The 17,131-nt window shown below is 39.5% G+C and overlaps 1 pseudogene; it reads right to left on the bottom strand.

The window, feature by feature from the left end:
• On the bottom strand, positions 1–16,900 carry LOC133762071 (neurogenic locus notch homolog protein 1-like; annotated as a pseudogene).
• Positions 16,901–17,131: the final 231 nt, after the last annotated feature.

The raw sequence follows: 17,131 nt of genomic DNA, 5'->3' as shown, positions 1-17,131 counted from the left end.
CTATTTGAAGCCCTCGGGGATGTGGGCGAGCTGGGGCTGCAGGCCACCGGGCAGGCTGGACACGTGGTCGGACCAGTCCTAGATGTTGGAATGTGGGGACGAGCTGGACCACTGGTGGGGAGACTCAGGCGAGGGCGTGAGGAAGGGGTGCTCAGGCACCTGCAGCTGGTGGCTGGGGGTGTTGTCCACGGGAGAGGACGAGTAGCTGTGCCGGGAGGGCGGCTTCAGAAACTGCGTGGCCGTCATGGGCGGGGCCAGCGAGGTGGGCAGGGCCTGGCCCTCCAGCGGCAGGATGGTGTGCAGCCTGACAGGCTGCTGGGGCCCAGCGGCTGCACGTTGGCCTGGCTCAGCTCCCCACCCAGGAAGCCCCGGCCCAGGTGGCTGGAGGTGGACGACCCCATGCCGCCAAGGTGCACCTGCGGTGTGGGCGGTAGGCTCTGCAGCTGCATCGGCTGTGTCTGCACCAGGGGCGGCGGGGCGGCCAGCCGCATGCCATGCCGGGCAGGCTCTGGTAGCCCACCATCTGCGACAGGGTGTTGGCGGAGATGCCGACGTGCTGCAGCGTGGGGGCCTGTGTTCCCAGGCCGCTGGGGGCCACGACCCCTCGCAGAGGGTTATACTGTTTCGGTGCCATGCCATTCTGCAGCCGGGACAGCCACTCGCACTGGCCGTTCACGCCAGCCGCCCTGCCCACCCTGCCCACCGTGAAATTCACGGCCGATTACGCCGGCGCCCGGGGTGGCCACGGGCAGGTGGGACAAACGCGGGGGCCCTGGCTCAAAGGCCAGCAGCCCGACCGCCCCCAGCGCAGCCATCTTGGGCTTGGCGGCCACGTTGAGGTGGCCGAGGCCCAGGTGGGCATCGGGCATCCCTGGCAGGTGGTTGAGGGGCACGGAAGGAGACTGCTGGAATGGGGAAGGCAGCAGAGGTGGCGAGGCCACATCCGACAGGTAGCTGTGGGGCGACTCCAGGGAGTCCACGGGCGACAGCATGCTCGAGGTGTTCAGCAGGCAGCCCTTGCTGTCCTGGGACTTTGTCCTGAGCGCCTAGAGGTCCTTGGCATCCTTGGCGCCGCAGACCAAGCCTTTGGTGCTGCGCTTGCGAGTCTTCTTGCCCTGCACAGCGGGCTTGAGGTTGCCCAGGTAGCCGCCGGACGAGCAGAACAGAGAGCGTGGGCGACAGAGCGGGCGTGCCGCCCAGGGCGGGGCCGTGCAGCTGGGGGCTGCGCACCAGGTTGTACTTGTCCAGCAGCCGCACGATGTCATGGTGCATGCGCTCCTGCACGATGTCCCGCGGCAGCCGGTCCATGTGGTCGGTGATGCCCCAGTTGGTGAAGTGGTCGAGCAGAACCTTGGCCGTCTCGTAGCTGCCTTCTCGGGCAGCCAGGAACAGCGGCGTCTCCTCCTTGTAGTTCTCCATGTCCTTGTTGGCGCCGTTCTTCAGCAACACGACGGCGGCGTCCACGTTGTTCACGGCGGCCACCCAGTGCAGCGCCGACTTGCCCAGGTCATCCACGGCGTTGACGTCGGCGTGGGAGTTGAGGTCCTCCAGCATGCCCTCCACCGCCAGCCAGGCGGCCAGGATCAGCGGCGTGGTACCGTCGTGCTTGCGAGCATCCAGGTCTGTGGCTCGGTTCTGGATCAGGATCTGGAAGACGCCCTGGGCGTCGGCAGACACGGCTGCGTGCAGTGGGGTGCGCCCCATGTTGTCCTGGATGTTGGCGTCGGCACTGGCCTCCAGCAGGCACTTGGCGGCGTCAGAGCGGGAGTAGCGGGCGGCCAGCTGCAGGGCGGTCTCCCCGGTGCGGTCCGTCTGGTTGTGCAGGCTGGTGCCCTGGTAGATGATGTCGGAGATCACAGCCGGTGCGTCCTCTTCCTCCTCGCTATTCCCCGTTTCCACCACCCCACCCCCCCACTGCAGGAGGCGATCATGAGGGACATGAAGCCATCCGGGCCACACACATTGATGTCCATGCTGTGAAGTCCACCTCGCCCTGGGGCGGCGTCAGGGCCATGGCGGACATGTGCAGGTCGGCGGCGTCCAGGTGCTTCTGGGTCCACTGCCGGTGGTCGGTCTGGTCATCTGGGTGGGGCAGAACCACCGGCTCCTCGAACCGGAACTTCTTGGTCTCCAGGTCCTCATCCCACTATTCGTTCTACCTGTCGTCCATGAGGGCCCCATCCGACGCGTTCTTCAACGGCTTGAGGCCCATGGAGTCCTCGCCGAGTGGCTCGCGCTGCTTCTTCTTGCTGGCCTCTGACACCTTGAAGCTCTCGGGGAACCAGAGCTGGCCATGCTGCCGCCGCTGCTTGCGGGAGAGCAGCACGCCGCAGCTGAGGAAGAAGAGCAGGACGAAGCTGGCCGTGGCCATGTACATGAGGTGCAGCTGCGAGGGCGGCGGCGGCTCCACGGTCTCACTCTGCACGGCCTCGATCTTGTAGGGAATGCTGAGGCTGTCCACGCAGAGGCCGCCGTGCTGGCACAGCTGGGCCACATCTATGCCTCGCTTGCGCGTGGCCACCTCGCAGGACACGCTGGGCACGTCGCAATGCAGGGCGGCCCAGCCGCTGTCACATACGCAGTTGTAGCAGCCGCGGCAGTTGTGGCAGGTGCCGCTATTCTGGCAGGCGTTGGGCATGAGCTGGCACTCGTCCACGTCCTCCGTGCAGTACTGGCCTGTCCACTCTGGCAGGCAGCGGCAGTTGTAGGTGTTGCTGCCGTCCTCGCAGAAATTGTTACACTTTTTTAAGGACAATTGTTGCTGAATTTACGGCTTATCAGAATTGTCCAGTACAAACTCCTCCTTTCAAAGTCTTCCTATGTTTCCTTTGTTTTATAAAGTAATATCAACTCTTTTATCACATATGTGTTCCAATGTTTAGGATATCAGTGAGCCACTTTGGGAGGCCGTGATTCAGTCCACCAATCTGATATGTACACTTTCACATTTGCTATTTCCTACCTCAAATTTAGTAAAGTACTTAGGGTATAGTAAGCATCTGACAAATACTTTCTTCCTAAATAAGGATGAATTTCACAAAATCTCTTGGAAAAATGTGGTACATGGAAGCATACTTTTCCAAAGTATGTTTATACTGACAATACACTTTTAAATCAATATTCCAATCTCAACAACATCAAAATTATCAATTAAAATTTAGCATATAAACTGCTGGATGATACTGCTTTGATACTGTGCTCAAATGACACTGTTAGATTTAATTTGTTTGAAATGACATAGATAAACTAAAACTTAGCATAAGCCAAATGATTCATTTTGAGTTTTGAAAGTTTTCATGTGGATAGAGGACCAATGTAGTATTTCTTGTATCAGAGATATACTTCTTATATCAGAAATATCAAGCTACTTCAGTGCACCTAAGAATGGAGATGACCATACAATGTTTCTTAGTGGCCTCAACAATTACTAGAGTAATTATTCATGAAGAATAATATATTGAGAACTTTTATATAAAACAATTTTCTTTGTCCTTAGAATGAAAAAGATAAATGTGAGGCTTCTATTGGTGTATAATACCCTAGTTATTTTGAGCATCTACATTTAGATACATAACCAAATAATGAATTACCAATATCAATAAAGCCTAGCAGAAGGTGTTTGGAGTAGCAGTTAAGATAATTCTTGGGATATTCATACCCATATTAGAATGCCTGGTTTTGACTATTGGATCTAATTCCAATTTAATTCCAGCTTCCTGCTAATACTCAACTTGTAGGGTAAGAGGTGATACCTTAAGTAGTTGTGTCCCTGCCATCCATGGGTTAGATCTGTTTGGGTTCTTGGCAGTCAGCTTCAGTGACACCAGTTCTGGCTTTTGCTAGTATTTGGGGAGTGAACTAATGAATGGAACCTTTCTCTCTCTCTCTCTCTCTCTGTCTCTCTCTCTCTCTCTCTCTCTGTGTGTGTGTGTTTCTATATTTCTCTCCCTCTGCATTTCTGACTCATGGATAAATAAAAACATAATAATAGTCACATAAATACAAGACATTTAAAAATTAACAGGAAAGATAAAGTTTTGTTAAGAGCACAGATTTTATTGCTTCAGTTAGGAATAAATTTTTTTAAAATCCTACTTAATCTATGAGGATTTAGTTACTTTTAAACTTACTGTACAGAGTACAAGTCAAAAACTCACATTTCGTAATTAAAAATCTTAATAATCTAAGCACTTATAAAATCTTTCAAATCACAAAACTAAGTTGGAACAAATTTAGGACCAGAAGCAGGCTCAGAAAACTAGAAATTTCCAGGATATAAAACTAAAATAGAAAGCTGTTATATTATTTTACTTTTTAGTTGAATATTTTCTGTGATTTATACAAATATCAAAATCAGGGAGAGATACACACTGAATACCACTTCCAAGTAATATGTTATGTCCCTGCTACCATGCAATAGTTTCTTTTTACTTGTTTATTTAATTGTATATTGTCTTTTTGATGTATAATATTTAATATATTAATGTTGTATTATAAATTTGTTGATTTTTTAAAAGATTTGTTTGGTTTATTTTATGTATTCGAAAGACAGAGTTACACAGAGATAGAGAGCCAGAAAGAGAGGTCTTCCTTCTGCTGGTTTTCTCCCCAGATGGCTGCAACAGCCAGAGATGAGCTGATCTGAAGCCAGGAGCTAGAAACTTCTTCCTGTGCAGTGACTTTTCCTTTTCACCACCAGAGAATTGGGCCTGCAGCCTTTCTTGGCTGAGGAGGGGAAGTGTGCCACCTGCCACTCACTCAGCCTCCCTGAACCCAGGGGACAATCAGTTGCAGTGGGGAGTCGAGTCGAAGCAGGATCTTACTTTATTGTAAAATGGAGGTGTTTATAAAGCTGCGGTACAAAGAGGATGTTGGGCAATGGGTAGCATGATGTGATGCGAAAGAATTTTAGCCAATCCTATTATACCACCTCAGTGATCCTTAGGCAAAGAGTGCCCTGGGGCTGGGTTGTTTACCGCCACGGATTTGAAACTTAAAGACAGGTCTTCAAACTCGAGTCAGGCTTAGGAAGTTCTTCTAGGCCTCTCCAGAATCAGCCTCTCCCACATTCTGGGTCTCCCATCTGGGAGCAGGGGTCCAAGGACTTGAACCATCTTCTATGGCTTTTCCAGGCCATTGCAGAGAGCAGGATGGAAAGTGGCTGCTCCACTTCCCATCTTCGGATTAGAATCCAAACAGCTGGAACTTAAACAAGAATTCCGATATGGGATGTCAGTGTTGAAATTAGGTGCTTAACCCACTGTACCACAACACCAATCCCTGAAAATTAAAATTTTAAAAGTTAAATAGACGTTAAACTTGTTAGAAATTGTATTAAGCTTCTTACCACAAACATTTTGTAGCTAGCAGAAATATATTAAAGCACAATAAAAGCAAAAATCATAAAATAAGTATAATAAAATGAATGTACTCAATGAATATGCACAATACTGCTGAAAGAAATTTTTTCATGTAGAAAAGTTAATTTTAGTAAGTTAATATCTTGAATAGATTTATCTTGGAAAAGTCTAAAACTTTGAATGCTTTCATTAAAATATTTTAATTTTGTTATATGATTTTGATATGGACATACAAAAATCTGAATAATTAGATAATCTACCTCAAATTGTCATTTTATTGCTTGACAAATTCATCAATATGTCCTTTGAAATAAAATTCTACAAATGCTTAACACAAAGTAAAATTTGGACATGGTAAAGGTATATAACTGACACCAAGTACACTGGCCATGCAAATATGAACTAGTAACAATTATTGTATTACATTCCATTAGCTAAAAAAGGAATGTATACTTTAAATGTGGGAATTTTTATTTACAAGTAACACTGATTCTCTCTCTTTCTCTGTCACTCTGCCTTCCAAATAAACAAATACATCTTTTAGGAAATGTGTATAGAAATTTTATGACTTATCAATGCCATTATATAGATTGTAATAAAGTCTTAACTAGATCACAAAGAATGAACACCAAGTTCTGTGCATCAGGTAGGATCAATGAATTAGATTTGTATGTAGACTGTGAAATTTATGGCAATAATTCTCAATGGAAAATATGAAAGAAAAATAAATGTTAAAATGAACAATATAGCAGTAAGTATTCAATAAGATGAAAGGAATGATGGATTAAAGATGGAAAGAAACAAACAAAATGTAGAAAGAGAAATCAGTACCTTTATTTCTGAGTCAATGGACATTTTACTACTTTAAGTGCTAACAACCAAGAAACAGACAATTCCATACAACTTAACCTTTTCAATTAAAACTCTATATGAACCAAATTTACATATTCTAAGTTCTTGATCAACACTGATCATTTTCACAAAAGAAGAAACGACTAAAATTGTTCCTCTTTACAAGGATTTTAAAGTGAGTAATAAGATTCCTTTGTTACATATTTGACTTCAGTTCATTAAAATGGCTTGAGATTTGCTGATCTCACATAGAATCCATCTATTGGTACCTTAATGGGATAGAATATCCCCTAAATTATAAAAAACAATCAGCTAATAATTTCTCAGTCATCATTATAATAATGAAGTTTAAAGTATTTTTCTCGAAAAGATCAGAGTGAATTTATTATACAATAGATTATTTTAAAATTATTTTGTGTTTGCTTTCATTAGCAATTTGAAATTGCTGCAAATTTAATGCATACCTCTAGCATTAAATAAGCTGAGTATGAAAATAGTCAAGAGTTAAAATCATAAATTCATTTTAAGCTTCATTTTCTTTTTAGAAGCATTTTTGAAAATATCCCAAAACAGAAGAGATATTCACTAATACGTTTTATGTTCTGAAAAGAAAAAGATTTTCCACAACTCGATTCAGTTCAGGCTTATGAAAGGCACTTTGAACTAAATGAAACTCGGTCAATGTGTTGCACATGATTAAGAGGATAAGCAGAGTCATTAACTAAACTGACTAATGGGCTACAGAGCTCTAGAACTCCCAAATGCCATCATGATGAAAGGAAGGCATTTACTTATTAATTTTCATGCATAGATCTTATTTTGGTAGCAAGAGATTAGATTCATTGCTTTACAGCTTCCCAGATTTGGTGTCATTGGTCTGGAGTGATATTGCCCTCCTCATCATATTAAAAGCCCATCATTTGCATGTTCCAGGTACAATTTCAGACAATTTGTCTTATATGCTCTTTTTCAGTAGATTCAGTTTCATAAAGACTTCATATTAGTCAACACTGGATAGCAGACAATTTTTTTTTGTACAGGATACATTAAACCATGTAAAGTCCCATTAGACTAAAAACTGAAAGCAATAAATAGATGCAATTATGCCATCATATAGCCTTATTTAAAAAATACAAGAGGTTCACATGACAATCTTCTATGCTTTAGAATAAAAAATTTCATCAGAGAAGCATGTATTTTGTAGCTCATACTTTTAAAATAGTATTTCTCCTGACACTGTAAGTCCAAAACATGGAATTAATTTTGAATACTCTTACTTTGTTATAATATAGTATAGTAAACTGCTCAAAAACTGTTAAAGGACAGGGGCCTTACACAGCAGTTAAGATGTCACTGGGCATCTCATATCTGAGTACCAGCTCCACTTTCATTTCTAGCTTCCTGCCTATGTTTACCCCATTAGGCAGCAGGTGATGTCTCAAGTGCAGGGTCCCTGACAAATATATAAGAGACACAGATTAAGCTTTGATCTCCTGGCTTCATCCTGATCCAGTCTGACTTCTGTAGGCAGTTAAGGAGAGAACAAGTGGATGGAAGCTTTCTTCCTATTTCTCTGTCACTCTCTCAATCTTTCAATGAAAAGAAAAATAAAGAATCCTCAAAACATATGAAACTGGCATATGTATGTATGTGCATATATATGGTAAAATGATATATGTTATACATAACTAAATTAAATAATGTACACATGTATATGATTAAAAATATCACTGTGAAGGAAGTAACGATAGGTTATTGATGAATTCCAGATGCAGAAACAGACTATTTTTAATAGCAGATGCTTCAGGAACAAATGTTTTTGACACTACTGAGAAAAGTGCTCCTTGATTCTGAATGAGTGGGTTGAAATATAAAAATAAGTGGATGTGAGGTAAGCAGTAACAACTCACTAGAGGTTTTATAATTAGAAAGATGTTGACCTGGTTCATAGACTTGATAAAACCTGTTGAAGTAATTATACAAGAATGACAATAATGAGTTGTGGAGAGAACTTTTGTTACTCAGTGAAGGTGAGAGTTAGAAAGGGCATTGGCATTGCTGCTAAGAAGGTGGGGAGTACTGTGAGTTATAAAGAGAAAGCTACATTAAAAGCTGGAAGACTTAAGGTCCAGTTCACTGGCCATCTTTCTTAGCTCTGCAACATTTGTCTTCAGGCTAAACTTCGCTGAGTCTCAGTTTTTGCAGACTGAAATCTGCTTTTGCAAGATTATTGCAATAATTAATTGATACATGAAAGAGAAATTTATAACAAAATAGTTGCTTATTATAAGGTTACATTTATTCATAATGTAGGATATCATAGAATAAAATTATAGTTATTCATTCCACATCTATCAACATACATATGTAATTATATGTACATTTAATAATTTGATGAAGTAAAATAATTAGCAAAGTATGGGCACATGATGAATGACTTTTCCTATTGATACTTATGTATGAGAATTTTCACCAAATAATCAATTATATTTATTTTGTGATTCTTGTGATAACACTGATGTCCACAAAAATCTTAGCAAATTTTAAAAACCTAGGAAAACTCAAATTCCACAAGCATATATGAGAATTCCTTCAGCATTGAAAGAAAAAATATCCAGTGTTAATATCAAAAGAAAAATATCCAGTGTTAATATCAAAAGAAAAATATTTTTTTTTATTTATTTATTTATTTTTTTTGACAGGCAGAGTGGACAGTGAGAGAGAGAGACAGAGAGAAAGGTCTTCCTTTTGCCGTTGGTTCACCCTCCAATGGCCGCCGTGGTAGCGCGCTGCGGCCGGCGCACCGCGCTGTTCCGATGGCAGGAGCCTGGTGCTTCTCCTGGTCTCCCATGGGGTGCAGGACCCAAGGACTTGGGCCATCCTCCACTGCACTCCCTAGCCACAGCAGAGAGCTGGCCTGGAAGAGGGGCAACCGGGACAGGATCGGTGCCCCAACCGGGACTAGAACCCGGTGTGCCGGCGCCGCAAGGCGGAGGATTAGCCTGTTGAGCCACGGCGCCGGCCTAAAAGAAAAATATTTAAAAGTGATATTTCATAATACAATGCAAAGACAGAAAAGGTATCATCTATATTTATATTATGCTCACAAAATAGACTTAAAATGCTTTATTCTGGGACAGCATTTGGTCTACTTTCCATACGAAGACCCTGGGTTCAATATCCAGTTAATGCTCCTGCCTCTAACTCCCTAGTAATGTGGGACCTGGGTGACAACATTGATGGCTCTAGTCATTTAAGTCCCTGCCACTTATATGGGAAACCTGATTTGCTTTCCAAGCTTCTGGATCTAGCCCTAGTCAGGGCTATTGTGATCACTTAAGGAGCTCCCTCCCTATGTTTCATATATATATATATATATATATATATATATATCCTCTCTCTCTCTCTCTCTAATAAAAAATAAGGATTATTTTTAAACTATTTCATTCCTTATATACTTAATTTTTTATCACATTCTTCCCATTGGTAATATGTGACAACTAAGTGTCAAAAGTATTTTCCTACATTTCAGTTTTGTGTGTTTATTTCTTCATCTATTATACAAGCAGTATTTGTTATGATGCTACCCTTCACGTGTAATAGATCCAGCCTATTGATTGGTACTCTGGACCTCATTGGTACAAGAATTTATTGAACTATTTCTGGCATTTGAGTATCTTCTTGTGCCTTAAATATTCCATTATTTTTTCATTCATTATTCATATGTAATTTTAAATTATGTAGCACATTCAAACCACATTGGACAATGTTTTTCACTTCAACAACAAGTTACTCATATCTGGTTCTAATATATTTGGGTATGAGCTACTTAATTTACATTATTTGTAAGAAAACACAATTCTTAAATATATACAATTCCACTTAAAAATTGTGGAGCGGTAGACATTGTAGAGTAGCATGTTTATTGACTTCTCTGAATGCCTGAATTCCATATGCAGGTGCCTGGTTTGAGCTCTGAGTACACCATTTCAGATCAAGTTCCTGCTAATTTTCCAAGGAGGCAGCAGATGATGGCCCATGTAAGTATTTTTACTCCTGTTCCCAGTTCTTGGCTTCAACCTGTCTCAGTTATAGCAATTGCAGGCATTTGGGAAGTGAACCAATGTGTGAAAGATTTATCCCTTCTCTATGTCTCCCTCTCTCTTGCCACTATACCTTTGCAAAAAATAATTATGCTTAATGAATGGGGAAATACAATTTAAAAGTAAGTTTATTTTGAAATTGTTAAAATCCATGCAAAGGAGAGAGCTTTAAAAATTTAATGGAAACTCAATATTGTAGAAATTCAAATGTGGTTGAAAAAACTACATTTACATGCAAAATTTTGAAATTAGAACTTTCCTTTATACCCTATCTAGAAGTCAATTCACAATGTAGCAAAGTTCTAAACCTAAGACCTAAACTCATCAAACTATTAGAGGAAAACACAGTACATATGTTGCAAGACATTGATACAGGTAAAGATTTCTTTGATACCATTCCAGAAATACAGGCAATAACAATAAAAATAGACAAATGGAATTATAAGCTAAGAAGATTCTGCACAGAAACAGAAACATTTAACAAAGTTAAACACAATGGGAGAAAATGTTTGCAAACAACATCCCATAAATGATTAATATTCAGAACATATGAAGAGTCAAGAAACTCAACAATAAGCATGTTATCCAATTAAGGAATGTAAAAATTATATGAAGAGGCATTTTATAAGGGATAAAATGCAAATGGCCAATAGACAAAAGAAAAAAATGTTCAGGATCACCAGCCATCAGGGAAATGCAAATAAAATACGGTGGGGTGTTGCCTCACATTTAGAACTATTAAAAAATTAAAAATTAAAAAAAAATCCACGGCCGGCGCCGCGGCTCACTAGGCTAATCCTCCGACTTGCGGCGCCAGCACACCGGGTTCTAGTCCTGGTCGGGGCACCGATCCTGTCCCGGTTGCCCCTCTTCCAGGCCAGCTCTCTGCTGTGGCCAGGGAGTGCAGTGGAGGATGGCCCAAGTCCTTGGGCCCTGCACCCCATGGGAGACCAGGAGAAGCACCTGGCTCCTGCCATCGGATCTGCGCGGTGCACCGGCCGCAGCGCGCTACCGCGGCGGCCATTGGAGGGTGAACCAACGGCAAAAGGAAGACCTTTCTCTCTGTCTCTCTCTCTCACTGTCCACTCTGCCTGTCAAAAAAAAAAAAATCCTGAAGAGTATGTGGAGAAAAAGATACCGCAGTACATGGTTGTGAGAAAACAAAATGACATAATTGTGGTGGAAAACAATGTGGAGATGCCTTAGAAAATTAAAATGGATCTACTATATAAGATCTAGTTCTTTCAAATCTGGTAGTATAGCCAAAGAAAATGAAATCAGCATATGAATGTTAGCTCCATTCTCATGTTTATACTTACTTAATTCACAATAACTAAGATATGGAGTCAAACTACATGTCCATTAACAGATGATTAGATAAATAAAATGTGGAATATATACACAGTGGAATATTACTCAACGAATGAATCCTGACAGAATGAATTCCTGTCATTTAAAACAAAATGGATGCAATCGGACATCATTATGCCTAATGAAGTAAACCAGGCTTAAAAAAACAAATACCACATATTGTCTGTTATTTATGATAGTTAATTTCTAAAAAGAGGGGACATCATCATGAAAATAAGGAAAAGTCACATTTATTACTGTGAATACTTCTACTTTCTTTGAATTTTAACTACTTCCTTGAAAAGATAGAATAGAATCTTGTAACAGTGATCAGACTTGAGCCAAGATTTTTATTTGCATGAACAAATACATCATTTTTTTTCAATTTTTTCTACACTAAGCAACAAGTAATAATAAGATGTACTTACACATGAAACATTCAAGTATGTGAAATCATAACACAGGCATATTTTTCACTGGAAAATGAAATTATTGACTCAATAGTTCCTAACTGAATTAAGGATATAATAAGCTTTATTTCAATGAGTTGAATGTGAAAACCTGAAAATTCTTGTCAAAATTTTGTGAATATATTTGTAAGTATTGTATTTGTCTCATGAAGTCATACAATCATAAATTCCTTTGAATTAAGTATATTTGGTAATGATGGGTATAAATTATGGTCACAATTTGATGCCTATACATTAAAATTTAAATTCAAAATATAAAAAAGAAAATTTATTTTGTAAACAAAGTATGCATGTATTTCAAAACTGTGCAGAACAATAAATTTTCTGTAGATTTTCCAATACTTTTTAAAGTTCCCTTGTAAGTCCACTTATATATTTTAGTTTAATTTTAAATCTAATTATGTTTTAGTTTCTCAATTAAATATAGGCACGTGGAAATGGTTATGAAATAGTAAAATTTATTCCAAGAGAAATTATATATATATATATATATATTTACTAATTTTTATTAAACTTTTATTTAATGAATATAAATTTCCAAAGTACAGCTTATGGATTACAATGGCTTCCCCCCTCCCATAACTTCCCTCCCACCCGCAATCCTCCCGTTTCCCGCTCCCTCTCCCCTTCCATTCACATCAAGATTCATTTTCAATTCTCTTTATATACAGAAGATCAGTTTAGTATATATTAAGTAAAGATTTCAACAGTTTGCCACCATATAGCAACACAAAGTGAAAAAATACTGTTGGAGTACTAGTTATAGCATTAAATAACAGTGTACAGCACATTAAAGACAGAGATCCTACATGATATTTTTTAAAAAATTAATTTTCTATGCCATTTCCAATTTAACACCAGGTTTTTTTTTATTTCCAATTCTCTTTATATACAGAAGATCGATTTTGTATATAATTAGTAAAGATTTCATCAGTTTGCACCCACACAGAAACACAAAGTGTAAAAATACTGTTTTAGTACTAGTTATAGCATCACTTCACATTAGACAACACATTAAGGACAGATCCCACATGAGATGTAAGTTCACAGTGACTCCTGTTGCTGACTTAACAATGACACTCTTGTTTATGGCGTCAGTAATCTCCCTAGGCTCTAGTCATGAGTTGCCAAGGCTATGGAAGCCTTTAGAGTTCGCCATCTTTGATCTTATTCCGATAGGGTCATAGTCAAAGTGGAAGTTCTCTCCTCCCTTCGGAGAAAGGTACCTCCATCTTTGATGGCCCTGTTCTTTCCACCCTGATCGGTGACAACTGAGCACCAAAGGGAAACCTGTTGAAGTGAAATGGACACTATAAGAAGCAATGAACTGATCAGCTCTTGTCTTGACTCTTGATGTAAAATGTAATACTTTATCCTTTTTAGTATTTGTTGTTGTTGTTGTTGTTGTTCTAGTACTAGTGGTTGAACTCTGTAATTAACACACAGTTATTCTTAGGTGTTTAAATTTTAACTGAAAAGTGATCCTTGTTTCATATAAGAGTGAGAAAAAGAGAGGGAGGAGATGTACAATTTGGGACATGCTCAATCGGACTTGCCTCAATGGTGGAGTTAGAAATGTGCCAGGGGATTCCAATACAATCCCATCAAGGTGGCATGTACCAATGCCATCTCACTAGGCCAAGTGATCAATTTCAGTTCACAGTTGATGACTCTGATAGGTCTAAGAATCAAAGGGATCACACAAACAAGACTAGTGTCTGCAAATACTAACTGATAGAATCAAAAAAGCAGAGAACAATCCAACATGGGAAGCGGGATACACAGCAGACTCATAGAATGGCAGATGTCTTAAACAACACTCTGGCCTCAGAATCAGCTCTTAAGGCATTCGGATCTGGTTGAAGAGCCCATGAGAGTATTGTAGGTATGGAAAGCCAAGACACCATGGAAAAGAAAAAAAGAAGATTACCTATATAAATATATTTTAATAGGTATTATTAATAATGCAGATTCTGAATTTTAATGCTCAAGAAATATTCAATTATGGTCTCTCATAATGTTTTCATATTATCTGAAAAATGGAAAAAAAACCCTCATTTAATTTAATTTTTTTATATTTTATGGAATATATTGGTACATTAGATTCCCAGGATCACAATAATTATGTAAAAATTACAACAAGATTCTCATGATTCTCTTGTTAATGTGATATAAACACAAAGAGAAAAAAATTCCATGTAGTCCATGGATAAAAATCTATGAATATAATGATACTTCCTTCCTTCTTTTTCTTTCTTACTTTTTTTTCTTTCTTTCATTCATTTTTTCTTTCTTTCCGTCTGAATTTTTGAGGTAACATATTTTTAATTTATATATAGTCAAAGGCTTTATGCTCCATTAAATAAAGAGTTAAACAAGTAAAATGCAAAAGGATCATAAATCCCATTTTTAAGATTGAAATACTAAAGAAGGAGTTATGACTTTTAATCATGCCATTAGGCATGAATTCAGATAAGAAGCTATTACAATCCAACCTCTAAAACTTCAAGCCACATTTGCTATTTGTTTCCAATTGTAAAAAGGAAGCTATATTAAAATCAGAGAAAGGTATAGCACTACAGAAAATAAATATTTTCAGGAAAGTAATAAGAATAAATCTTCCATATTTCTATGCTTATATTAACTAATTTATGTTTAACATTATCTGTTTAATCATCTGGTACAGTACTTTAAGACTTATATTCCTAGGTTACATTTTATGTATAAATTCTCCAATCTTTTTTGTCAGAGACAAATTTTTATGTCTTCCTGAGTTCTAATGTTTGTATATGTTATTCAGGAGTTAAACCAGAAGGAAAGCAGTTACCTAAATTATGATTTTTCTTTGTAATTTAACCAAATGTCAGCTAGTACTAGAACAATGGATATATTTTATATCTAAATATATTATCTTTCATTTATTATGTCTATGTGAATGATATGAAGTAACTCATTAAGTTTCCTGAAACCATGCTCATATATCATGACACTACAGCATAATTTGGTTTATTTACTACTTTTTAAATAGTCACTGAATATAGTGTACTGACATGTTTTATTTCCCAAACTACTTGGACATGGTGTGTGGTTTTTACATCAATCCAAGTAATCCAAATTATTTACCATAGAAAAAACAATAACAAATATAATTGACAAATTACATTTGCTAGGGAAAACAACATTGCATTCTTTTCTAATAATGAGACATCTAGCATATCATCACCAATCAAAGTCCACAAATAAACAAACAAAAGAAACCAGAATGTTTTTGTTGTACCTCAAACTAGATAATTGTCAAACACTAGAAAAACTCATTTACTTTTCATAAGCCCAAGACTGGTGGACTTCTATTTAATTCTGATGCATTTTGTACATCAATTATACACAAAAAGCCAATTATTTTTCTATAGTTGTGTCCATATTGATTTTTTAAATTTCATTTATTTATTTGAGAGACAGAGTTATAGAGGGAGAGAGAGAAACAAAGAGAAACATCTTCCATGCACTGATTCACTCCCCAAATGGCCACAAATGCCAGAGCTGGACCAATCCAAAGCCAGTATCTAGGATCTCCCCATGGGTCTCCCACACAGGTACTGAGATGGTTTAATGGGTGGCCTATTAATATCTGTGAGCTTTATTTTAACCTGAAATATAACTGTAGGAGAGCAAGCACAGAAACAAAACTGTCAAACTACAATGTATGTGAATATTTCTTAGAAAGGGAGAAATGGAGTGACTACTTTCCCAAAAGGATCCATTTGAAAGTGAGCAAGAAAGAATGTATAATTAAGACATGGAGTTTTTAGACCAGAGAAACTTTTTATGTATTATCTAGGGATAAGTTTTTTTTCTTTTAATTTATGTGAACTATCCCCTCTGAGTCATAAAGCAAATGTTGAACTGTGAAACAAAATTGTTAAAGATGCAAGTATTTAAATCAAAGGAATAATATGGGAAGGACTGCATAATTTGCACCTTTATATATAATAGAAAGTAAAAGTCACCTGTAAAGTCTATCTGCTCAAATCTCTAACTTTGATTGAAATTTGTCAGTATCACTGTGAATCAACAAAATGCTCTACTCCATCAAACCTTAACTCATAATATTAAATTAAGATTATAGCCTACAAAAACAAAATTCATAGAAATCACTGATGTTATTTAATCTTCCATACCACTTTCAAGATTATGTAAATGAAGGTGGAGATTTTCAGAATTATTTCTGCTAATTGTACAACATAATCTGGAACAAGTTTACCATCATTCTCTGACACTGCAATTTGTGTGTTTCTCTACATGTGCATATAGGTATCATTGTGTGTGCCTTAATACACATGAATGATTGTGTGTGTGTGTGTAAGAAAAACAGGTAGAAATAAATACACATGTATATGTTTATATTTATGTATTTGCATAATGTACATAATCAATAAATGAAAGGCTTGATGAGTGCAAATATGTTTCTTTAAAAATATTTATTTACGGCCTGGACCTGGCGCACGGTGCCCCAGGTCTCTTGAGCGAGGCTTGAGCCCAGAAGCCCTTCGTGGGCAAAATCGAGAAGTTCATTGCAGAAACAGAGACAGCAGTGCAGGGCAATCCATGGGCACCAACAGAGGCAAAGAGGTTCTTCCCAGGGAGCAGCTGCTCCCCGGGGACGGAGCAGCCACGGGGTCCTGTCCTTGGGGCAGCGAGGACAAGGGACATTCAAGAGCTGTTCTGGAAGGGCGAGGATTCTGAAGCTGTGCATCTCAGGGTCCATCTTCGGGTGGACGATCGTGGTGATCAGGGAGCAGGGAGAGAAGTTCCGGATCCTGTCCTTGGGGCAGCGAGGAATAAGGACACTCTACTGCTGGAGACCACAGGGACAAGGACTCTGAAGCTGGAAGTCTTGGAGTCTGTCTTCCCGTGGAGGATGGGGAGACCTGGGTCACCAGAGACAGAGCTCTGCTGCAGTATCTGCCGTGTAGACCCTTTGGTGTCCCCAGGGCCC

This window comes from Lepus europaeus, chromosome 6 (genome assembly GCF_033115175.1).
Source record: "Lepus europaeus isolate LE1 chromosome 6, mLepTim1.pri, whole genome shotgun sequence".
Lineage (NCBI taxonomy): Eukaryota > Metazoa > Chordata > Mammalia > Lagomorpha > Leporidae > Lepus > Lepus europaeus.
Note: the sequence above shows the minus strand (reverse complement) of the source record. Positions and strands in the feature narration are given on the sequence as shown.